Below are 12,183 nucleotides of genomic sequence, written 5' to 3' on the forward strand. Positions count from 1 at the left end.
AAGCATGAAAAAATACCTCCTCCCACCCCACTCTCCTGCTGGTAATAGCTTATCCAAAGTGATCACTCTCCTTACAATGTGTATGATAATCAAGTTGGGCCATTTCCAGCACAAATCCAGGTTTTCTCCCCCTTCCCCCCCCCCCCACAAACCCACTCTCCTGTTGGTAATAGCTTATCTAAAGTGATCACTGTCCTTACAATGTGTATGATAATCAAGGTGGGCCATTTCCAGCACAAATCCAGGGTTTAACAAGAACGTCGGGGGGGGGGGGGGGGGAGTAGGAAAAAACAAGGGGAAATAGGTTACCTTGCATAATGATTTAGCCACTCCCAATCTCTATTCAAGCCTAAGTTAATTGTATCCAATTTGCAAATGAATTCCAATTCAACAGTCTCTCCCTGGAGTCTGGATTTGAAGTTTTTCTGTTGTAATATCGCAACTTTCACGTCTGCAATCGCATGACCAGAGAAATTGAAGTGTTCTCCGACTGGTTTATGAATGTTATAATTCTTGACATCTGATTTGTGTCCGTTTATTCTTTTACGTAGAGACTGTCCAGTTTGACCAATGTACATGGCAGAGGGGCATTGCTGGCACGTGATGGCATATATCACATTGGTGGATGTGCAGGTGAACGAGCCTCTGATAGTGTGGCTGATGTTATTAGGCCCTGTGATGGTGTCCCCTGAATAGATATGTGGGCACAGTTGGCAACGGGCTTTGTTGCAAGGATAGGTTCCTGGGTTAGTGGTTCTGTTGTGTGGTGTGTGGTTGCTGGTGAGTATTTGCTTCAGGTTGGGGGGCTGTCTGTAAGCAAGGACTGGCCTGTCTCCCAAGATTTGTGAGAGTGTTGGGTCATCCTTCAGGATAGGTTGTAGATCCTTAATAATGCGTTGGAGGGGTTTTAGTTGGGTGCTGAAGGTGACGGCTAGTGGCGTTCTGTTATTTTCTTTGTTAGGCCTGTCCTGTAGTAGGTGACTTCTGGGAACTCTTCTGGCTCTATCAATCTGTTTCTTCACTTCAGCAGGTGGGTATTGTAGTTGTAAGAATGCTTGATAGAGATCTTGTAGGTGTTTGTCTCTGTCTGAGGGGTTGGAGCAAATGCGGTTGTATCGCAGAGCTTGGCTGTAGACGATGGATCGTGTGGTGTGGTCAGGGTGAAAGCTGGAGGCATGTAGGTAGGAATAGTGGTCAGTAGGTTTCCGGTATAGGGTGGTGTTTATGTGACCATCGTTTATTAGCACTGTAGTGTCCAGGAAGTGGATCTCTTGTGTGGACTGGACCAGGCTGAGGTTGATGGTGGGATGGAAATTGTTGAAATCATGGTGGAATTCCTCAAGTGCTTCTTTTCCATGGGTCCAGATGATGAAGATGTCATCAATATAGCGCAAGTAGAGTAGGGCGTTAGGGCATGAGAGCTGAGGAAGCGTTGTTCTAAGTCAGCCATAAAAATGTTGGCATACTGTGGGGCCATGCGGGTACCCATAGCAGTGCCGCTGATTTGAAGGTATACATTGTCCCCAAATGTAAAATAGTTATGGGTAAGGACAAAGTCACAAAGTTCAGCCACCAGGTTAGCCGTGACATTATCGGGGATAGTGTTCTTGACGGCTTGTAGTCCATCTTTGTGTGGAATATTGGTGTAGAGGGCTTCTACATCCATAGTGGCCAGGATGGCGTTATCAGGAAGATCACCGATGGATTGTAGTTTCCTCAGGAAGTCAGTGGTGTCTCGAAGATAGCTGGGAGTGCTGGTAGCGTAGGGCCTGAGGAGGGAGTCTACATAGCCAGACAATCCTGCTGTCAGGGTGCCAATGCCTGAGATGATGGGGTGCCCAGGATTTCCAGGTTTATGGATCTTGGGTAGTAGATAGAATATCCCAGGTCGGGGTTCCAGGGGTGTGTCTGTGTGGATTTGATCTTGTGCTTTTTCAGGGAGTTTCTTGAGCAAATGCTGTAGTTTCTTTTGGTAACTCTCAGAGGGATCAGAGGGTAATGGCTTGTAGAAAGTGGTGTTGGAGAGCTGCCGAGCAGCCTCTTGTTCATATTCCAACCTATTCATGATGACAACAGCACCTCCTTTGTCAGCCTTTTTGATTATGATGTCAGAGTTGTTTCTGAGGCTGTGGATGGCATTGTGTTCTGCACGGCTGAGGTTGTGGGGCAAGTGATGCTGCTTTTCCACAATTTCAGCCCATGCACGTCGGCGGAAGCACTCTATGTAGAAGTCCAGTCTGCTGTCTTGACCTTCAGGAGGAGTCCACCTAGAATCCTTCTTTACCTGTTGTAACCCTCTGTGTAAATTCATAGTGCCATATATGATACTCATCACACCTGAAATGGCAAAACTAACCGTGCATCATAATTCCTGATTTTGGATTTAACCCCTTAAACCTTTGACTTAGAAAAGAGATCCCTATCCACTGTTCTCAAAACAAGGACATAATACTGTACTCTGCTGGCTCTGAAGAAAATGGTAACTGTAGATGGATCAAGCAGCTGGAATACGCAATCAGATTTTGGATACCAGATATTGTTGTTCAGCAGAAGCAAGTGTACATTTAATCCTCAAAGGTAGGAATGCTAGGTGAGTATAACAGAGCCAGCACATATGCAATGTTACATTATATAATGATCAGGGAGGGGTATATTTTCAGCCAGACTGAGTCCTGTTCTCGTGTCTTTATGCCCACATTTTCACACTGCAGATTGAACTGTCGAGACCAATCTGGATTCTCTGGGGGTGCAAATCAGGTGCAGGTGCAAGTACCCAGAATTGCAGGCACAACTCAATTAGTACAAATTGTACCTGCAAAGAAGGAATCTGCCTTTTTCAAAATTTCTCTCTCGGACTTGAACAATATGTTAATGGGAACTTTTCACTGCAAGATGCTTTGTTTTAAAGCTTGTTGAGGTCACAGGTAAGCTTTATGAAGGCAGGGACTGCATCTTCATACATGTCTTCAGCACAATGTCTAACATAATATGGACCCAGTTATAACTGAGATATCCAGGTGATACCATGATATAAACATCAAATAATAATAGAGAGTGAGTTTTGTCTTTCCTTTTCTCTTAGCTTATATTTGTTCAAACCCCAAAGCTAAATCATAAATCCTGTCCACTCAGTGGTTGGCCTGTGCTTTTTCATGTACACTCAGTTGACCCAGGAGAATAATGCATGGGAAAAAAAGAGTCCAGGTCAATGAAAGACGAAGAGATTTCCTTATTTTAATCAGTAGGCTGGTTTGTTTAACAATGCAATGGAAAAACAGAGAAAGGTAGGTAATGTAAAACTAGGTGAGGGTAACATTAGGTTTTTTACTGAAATGGTGTTTCGGACTAAAGGCTAAAAATATATTTGTATCTTATTTGGAGGGCAGAAGGGTTTAAAAAATACATTTTGTCCAAAGTTCTGTACATGAGGAATTTGGAGATTTTTCAGAGGCTGATTGAGTGTGTGCAATGTAGTAATTTATGATTCAGACCTTTATCAGAATAAAACCACAGCTTACTTCTGCCTGCAGCTTCTGGATCTAAATCAGATGTGTGCTCATTAAGTTAATTCTGGCTTCCTCCCTTCCTACTGATCTTATTCATTAATGAATACTGTGGGTTCCTTTATTGCATTTTCTTCATCCTGGATCGTTACAGGGTCACTAAATTTAATTCCTACCCATTACTATACACTAGCTGTTCTCACTTATTTCAGAATATGGTAATTATGGAAGAACCAGAAGTAGCAAACTGTTTAAACAACTTAATTTAATTTGGATTCATTTTCAGTCATCGGGGGGAGGGGGGTGCATTTATGCACCCATAATATTGAGTTTATTTTCGAGACAAGGTGGGTGAGGTAATATCTTTTATTGGACCAATTTCTGTTGGTGAGAGAGACAAGCTTTTGAGCTATAAAGCTCTTCTTCAAGTCTGAGAAGTTCTCTCTCTAATATCCTGTTCTCACGCTGTCTGTGCACGTGGGGGGAGCAATGCCGATTGCTGCCCTTGTGTCCATTTGCTCCTGTAACCCTATTTGGATTCCCCCCCATGCTGCATTTTGCTTGGGCCAGTGAGGAACACGGTTTAGGACTGGCCACTGGCAAAATTAACTTGTACTCCTTCTCTCACAGTAAAAGCTTCTCACTGAAAGCAGCAGCTCAGTAATGCGGGCAATTGAGTCCTCTGGCTCTTTGTTGGATAGCAGCTTCTTGTCTAATTGTGCTCCCTTGGAAGCTACACCCTACCTAACATCAGTTAGAGTATAAAGAAAGCTGTCCCCGTTTTCTGTGTCAAACTTTCCAGTGTGAGGGAGGGTATATCTTTCTTTTTGCACCCCCTCCCATGCCCCATTATAGTATATATCCTCATGCTGTTTGTGTGTCTGAAGAATACTGGGAAAACATGGTATTCCCGAAAGAGAGGGCTAATAGCTTACTGTGCAGTGCAGCTTAAAGCCAGGTGCACTGCACAGTACAGAGAGAGATGATAAGAAAAAAGACAAAACTCTAAGTCTTAGTGGTCAGAACTAGAGGTGGCAAATGTATGGTCTACTTTGAACTAACTTTATGCAAGGCTCAGTGCTGTAGTTGGTGCCTAGATTTGAAGATGACAGGAACTTTATAAATACCTTTGAGAGGGGAGACAGGGCAAATACTGAGCATAGTTTTTCACACAGCACTACCATTGCATTTCAATTATTCCTGCTCTATAGCACATCCATTTTTCAAGTCGTGCGCCTCTATTCATTAGGGAACATCCACTCTGCAGTAGTGCTGTGATAATGACAAATCCCATAAGGGTCTAAGAGCCATAAACCCACTTCACTTCTGCCTATGTGTCAAATTTGAACTCATGTCTCCAGTGAATTAACCTTCTGAACCACCAGGCTCTATCCCCTTCTATAACACTCTTATTTCGACAGGGGTCACGGGAGTATATGAGGCCTTTAATTCAGGACTTAGATTCATAGATTCTGAAGCCAGAAGGGAGTATTGTGATCTAGCCTGACCGCCTGTGTAGCACAGACCATAGAACTTCCCCCAAATAATTCCTAGAATGTATCTTTTAGAAAAATTATCCAATCTTAATTTAAAGATTGGCAGTGATGGAGAATTCACCACGATTGTTGGTTAACTGTTCCAATGACTAATTACTATTACAGTTAATAATTTATGCCTCCTTTCCTGTTTGAATTTGTCGAGTTTCAACTTCCAGCCATTGGATCATGTTATACCTTTCTCTGCTAGACTGAAGAGCCCATTATTAAATAATTGTTCACCGTGTAGGAACTTACAGACTGATCAAGTCACCCCTTAACCTTCTCTTTGTTAAGCTAACTAGATTGAGCTCCTTGGTCTACCACTCTAAGACATATTTTCTAATCCTTTAATCATTCTTGTGGCTCTTCTCTGAACCCTCTCCAGTTCATCAACATCCTTCTTGAATTGTGGGCACCAGAACTGGACACAGGATTCCAGCAGTGGTCATATTACTGCCAAATCCAGAGGTAAAATAACCTCTCTGCTCCTACTTGAGATTCCCCTATTTATGCATCCCAGGATCCCATTAGCTTTTTTGGCCACCACTTCACAATGGAAGCTCATGCTCAGCTGATTATCCATCATGATCCCCAAATCTTTGAGTCACTGCTTCCCAGGATATGGTCCTCTATCCTGTAAATATGGCCCACATTCTTTGATCCTAGGTGTATACATTTACATTTAATCTGTATTAAAACACATATTGTTTGCTTGCATCAAGTTTACCAAATGATCGCTCTGAATCAGTGACCTGTCCTTTTCATTATTTGCCACTCTCCAAATGTTTGTGTCGTCTGCGAACTTTAGTAATGATTTTATGTTTTCTTCCAGGTCATTGATAAAGATGTTAAACAGTGTAGGACCAAAAACCAAACCCTGCAGGACACCGCTGGAAACAGACCTGTTTGATGACAATTCCCTGTTTACAATCTGCACTGGATCTGCAGTGGTAGGGTGCTAAATGCGTACATTCCCCAGCTGTGTTGCCCACACCGCCTTCACAAACTGGTGCCACCCATTTTTGGGACTATAGCAATTCCTTAACCTCTCCCATTGTAAGGAAGCCTGCAACACTGCAAGCTCTCTCTCTTCCCTCCCCCCCGCACCCCGCAGATTTTCCATTTCTGGGGTCCTCTGTCATCACAGGGAAGTGAATTTAGCCCAGATACTGAAAAGGAAATGCATCTCTTTGTATTAGAGGAGGATGTTCTAGGGAGCTGAGTACAGGATTGGGAGCCAGGAATTCCTGAGTTCCATTCCCAGCTCTTCAGCTCTTCTGGCATCAGTTTCCTCATGTCTAAAATAGGGCAATTGGAACTCATTTATTCACATCTCAACATAGTTGTCATGTTCAGTTAAATAGTACTGTATTTATATCTCCAATTATCCCAATGGACAACAGGTTGAGAGAAGAGAGGGGAGTTGCTTCAGAAGTTATACATCAAATCTTCTCCCTGGAGGCAGTTGATAGGTCACAAACGTGATGGTGGCATCTCTGCATGACATAGGCAGGAGGAAAAGAGTCTGGCTATATAAAGGGGAAATCTCTTATTTACCCCCAAATACACTGATAAACAGCAACAGTGGGGAAATGCTGCTGAAAGTTTAATGGTGGTTTGATAAACTCTTCCTTAGGTAAAAGTTTGTGGGAGTGTGGCTGTGATTCTTTGTGTGTGTCACATATGGATTATTTGATTTACTGTCACTCCTGGCTCAGTTGAAAATTCCTGTCCTCTTCAGTGATATTTATCCTTAAGCACAATAGACTTCAAACCTATTCATGAGTATTTTTAATTTCTCATTATCTTTCTCTCTCTTGAATTGATTATATACATCTGGCGCACTCTCTCATCACAGAAAGGAGCAATGCTGCTTGCAGCCTTTCCTTCTACTTATCTGCTTCTGTAGCCGAGAGGTACAAGAGAACTCTCAGCTTCTATTTTCTTCAATTTTCCGCTAAATTTCCTTTGAAGGGTATCTTTCCTGGAGGCTTTAACTGATCCATTTTCTTTTCATTTTTTTCTGACACCATATTGTGTGTTTGCATGAGGAGAAAAGAAGGAGGAAAAGGTGAACAATATTTCTGTAAATGTAAAAACTCTTTGAACTATACTCTGCTCTTGGGTTTGTATTTACAAATCCTGAATTCAACTGCAAATCTCCTCTGCTTTAAAGTGAGGTTCTAGTGTGAAAATGGCACCTTCTTCTCCAATTGTTTTCAATGGGCTTTGGATCAGGTCCTCAATCAGCAGATCTGCTCTCAATGTGTGTATTCAATCATAACTCGTTGCTTTTAACTATCCTTATAATTAGAAAGTTTTACTAATAGCTAACCTAAATCTCCTTTGCTTCAGCTTAAGCTGATTATTCCTTGTCCTACGTTCAGTGAGTATCACCATTAATTACAATTTTTGCAGGCCAGGTCTTCAATAAATTTGCACATATGTATTTGACTGGAATTTGGCTCTTTTGATTTTGTGGTTTAAAATAAGTTTTTGTCATTGTTTTACACCTGTTAGTCTTGCTGAAAAAGAGCTGAAACAGAAGTTTACTCACTTACACTTCAACTGAATTGTTTGCTTATTTATTCATGGTTTTAATGTTGACAGCATCCTAGATTCCTAACAATGGTACATTAGAAAATAAACCTGTAAAATGAACTATGGCAGGCCTTGATTCTTCACTATGTCAGAGCTGCATTCTGACACTGTGGAAAGGGGGGCTACTGGCAGACAGCTGCATCTCCTTGAATCAGCCCTGGTGCAAGTTAGAGCAAGAGGGTGTCTCCTCCAATTACGTTGCAGGGTTAAGGTCCTTACCCCAGTGCGGGATTGAGTCTGGTGGAGCTCAGCTCAGCCATACCCTTGCCACACACATCCCTGGCCTGCCCTGACATATCCTAGGATGGCTGGCGTAGGAGCTGGCTAAGCTGCCTCCACCAGCTCCACAGTAGTGAAGATTCTCCTTACACAGAGAGGATTCTTTCCTGCAGCTCTCTGGCTGGTTTAAGGCCATTTTACACTGTACATTAGTGCCAAGTGTCCTTAGAGGGAGGGATAATCTGAGCCATAGATAGCCTAACTGAAAAATGTAAAATATAGTCCTTAACAAAAAAAGTTGGTCAGAATCCTACATTATAGACACTTCAGTGTGCTAATAGTTACCAACATCCTCACTCTAAACCATTGCACGGTGCTGCAGATAGCAATACCTTCGTGCCTTAGTGAAATTCCACACCACACTGCCTGGAAAAATTCATCTTGACAACTGTCATTCTATATAAAAAACACAGGAAAGACCCTAACTCTGCTTCTCTGCTGAAGAGAGCATGATGCAAAGCCCATCTATTTAAGTGAGCATTGGTGGGAGGCTGAGGCAGTTGAAGGTGGGATTTCGGTTTAGTCTAGAGGGGTTGGGGATTTATTCAGTTAAGCGCATGCTTAATTTGAAGCATAAGTTTAAAGTAGACTTTAATGTGATGAAGTTGGCATAAGCTTAAAATTTACACATTGACCACAGTGGGTCGTCTTAAATGGACTCTTCAAAGGGGTCTCTTTTTAGAATACACAGAGAAGCTCCAAATTTTTGGTTGTTTCCATTTTCTTCCAAAGGACAATATTTGGCCCAGAATTATCTTGAATAATCTTACTTGAATAAAATATTTGCCTTATCCTTAAGAAGGCACATATAATTATTTCCCTCATTAGCTAGGATATATTTGTATAGATATTTGGTTATATCTGTTGTGGAGAAGATTAAATTAAATTATCTAACAAGGTGGTGGTTTCTCTTTATTCATTGTGGTGTCTTTCTGCACAGGATTGAAATGTATAGTACACTGATACAGATTGCACTGTTTCAACCAAGTACACAAAGTCCTATTTATTTTCACTATTAATTGTGTTTATGTGAAGCACTTGTAATGGTGAATGATATTATTTATTATAGAAATCATAGACAAGCGGACCAGAAAGGGACTGGATAGGTCATCTAGTCCAGTCCCCTGCACTGAGACAGGACTAAGTATTATAAAGACCATCCCTGATAGGTGTCGAACCTGTTCTTAAAAACCTCCAATGATGGAGATTCCACAACCTCCCTAGGTAATTTGTTCCAGTGCTTAACTGCCCTGACAGGAAGTTTTTCTTAATGTCTAACCTTTATCTCCCTTGTTGCAATTTAAGTCCATTACTACTTATCCTGTCCACAGTGGTTAGGGAAAACAATTTATCACTCTCCTCTTTATAGCAACCTTTTACCTATCATGGCCCCCCTCAGTCTTCTCTTCTCCAGCCTAAACAAACCCAGTTTTTTCAATCTTACCTCAGTCATTCTCAATCTTTCTAGACCTTTAATCATTTTTGTTGCTTTCCTCTGGACTTTCTCCAGTTTGTCCATAGTTGTCCACCAGAATTGGACACAATACTCCAGTTGAGGCCTTATCAGTGCTGAGTAGAGCAGAAGAATTACTTCTCGTATTTTGCATACAACACTCCTGCTAATGCATCCCGGAATGATGTTTGCTTTTTTGAAACAGGGTCTCATCATTGACTTTTATTTAGTTTGTGATCCACTATAGCCCCAGATCTTTTTCTGCAGTACTCCTTCCTAGGCAATCATTTCCCATTTTGTATTTGTGCAATTGATTGTTCCTTCCTAAGTGGAGTACTTTGCATTTGTCCTTATTGAATTTCATCCTATTTATTTCAGACCATTTCTTCAGTTTGTCAAGATCATTTTGAATTCTAATCCTGTTCTTCAAAACACTTGCAACCCCTACCTGCTTGGTATCGTCCACAGACTTTATAAGTGTACTCTTTATGCCATTATCCAAATCATTTTTGAAGATGTTGAATAGAACTGGACACAGGACAGATCCCTGTGGGACCCCACTTGATAGACCCTTCCAGCTTGACTGTGTGCCATCATTGACTCTCATTACTTTGTGATCCACTATAACCGTTGTTTTTTATCCCTTTTATCCTTACTCAGAGACTTTCAACAGGTCTGGCTCCCACTTCTATCTCAACCTGAGTTTAAGTGTATGCATCTTTGATCTACAAGATAACACCTCCTCCCTTTTTTCCCTGCCTGTCCTTCCTCATTAAGCTGTATATTTCTATACCAATATTCCAGTTGTGTGAATTATCCCACCAAGTCTGTGTGATGCCAAGTATGTCGTCATTGTGATTATTCATTAGTATTTCTAGACCTTCCTGTTTATTCCACATACTACTTGCATTAGTATGAAGACATCTAAGGTTATGGCTAGAGCTGTAAGCAAGCTCTCTAATGTAGCTGCTCTAAGCCGACAGGAGAGAGCATGTCGATTTCATTAATCCACCCGCAACAAGTGGTGATATCTATGGGAGAAGTTCTCCCGCTGACATAGCGCTGTCCACACCAGCACTTAAGTCAGTGTAACTTATGTCACTCTGGGGTGTGAATAAACCATCCCTCTGAGCGACATAAGTTATACTGACATAAGTGGTAGTGTAGATGTAGTCTAAGATGTTGTTTGATTTCCCCTCTATATTATGACATCTTTGCTGTTGCTGCAGTATTTAGTCTTTGTCCTAATGGAGTATTTTGCATGTCAATGACTATTTGACTTGATACTTGCTTCACTAACGAGGTGTGACAAAGTCAGACTGGACAACTGTAAGAAAGCGGTGGAAGGCCGGAACATCAGCCCGAGAATGGTAACAACCCTTTTCCCCGTGAGCAGAAAAGAGGTTACCTCCGGTTAACTAGGGACATGTAAGTCCAATTAAGGGCTGCCTGGGATCTTTAAATACCCTTTTGCTGGTAAGGAAGAGGAGAGATGGGAGGTAAGCTGCAGCAGGGAGAAAAGGCTTTTCCTGGGTGGAAGGCTGCTCTCCCCCCTAACACGGTAACAGACTGTTTGGGGAGGGACTGGCACCGAGAGGCTAGCACCATGAGGCAACATTTGAGAGAGGGCACAGGCAGGGAGAAGTATTCCCTTTTTGTGTTGTTAACTTTTTTTGTTCGCCTGAAAAGTGCTCCTGGGACCTACCCTGAGGCCCACCTTGTAAATATTGAAGAATAAAAACTCTCCAGAATGGGACTGATTTACTCCAGCCCCTACCGCCAGAGGAAGAAACACTGAACCTGGTGAGGCAAAGAAGGTGCCTTGCCACAAAGGAGATGGCTATATTTTGTTTGCATCTAATTTTATCGCCTTCCTAAGTAGATAAAATGGACAGAACTGGTTGAAGTATATGTATGTAGACATGGTTATTTAATTTCATAATTAGCGATAGTTATTAGCATTTTATTTTTAATCAATGCCCCAAATTCAGGAAATTCCTACTCCCTAAGCACATGCTTAAGACCCTTGGAAATCAATTAATCAATCTGCACAGACCTAGTTTAAGTCTGTTACGTTAGAAGATTTTGCAAATTTATGTGATCCTTTTTGCACCATGGCATCTTCAGATGAAGAAAGTCCATGGGATAATACTAGGGGAATAATGCAGCTGAAAGCATCAATACTATATCTAGGTCAAACTGCTGGGAGAATTTAGAATGTAATTATTCAAGGTGGAGTTTGGCCAGGGTACTGGGAAATTCTATTAATATGAAAAGTGCTTTGGAATCTTTAATGAGTACAAATCACTAGGCCTTCGGTTTATTGCCTCATGTAAAGCATAGCAACTTCATCAAAGTGACCCTTTCCAAGCCTCATTCTCAAGTATTCTCTCAGTCCTGACTCAGAGGTAAGAGTCATTGTCATCGACTGCATCATCAACGCCACTGCTTTCAGCAAGTATTTCTTGGTGGTCTTCCATTCCCAATATTGACCCAGTTCAATCAAAGCATGTGGCAACATTGCTGCAGGCTGTTACAAATCATTACAACTTAAATCCTTCACTTACCTGCAAAGAGCTGTGGTTAGGATTCTATGTATTCCTCAGCCCAACAGCTGATGCTGTCACTAATTATACCTAAAGGAGTCCAACTCCTTTGATACATGTCAGCTGCTGGAGAGAAACACCCAGCTGGTGTCTATAGTTTATATTCCCTTGGTTTGTGTTACCCTTCTTTCTAACACATTAGAAGTGCTTGTGTCTTATATGTTTACCATATGGGGCAGGGCACACTAGAAATTCTTAAACAT

The sequence above is a fragment of the Chelonia mydas genome, chromosome 6 (assembly GCF_015237465.2).
Source record: "Chelonia mydas isolate rCheMyd1 chromosome 6, rCheMyd1.pri.v2, whole genome shotgun sequence".
Classification (NCBI taxonomy): domain Eukaryota; kingdom Metazoa; phylum Chordata; order Testudines; family Cheloniidae; genus Chelonia; species Chelonia mydas.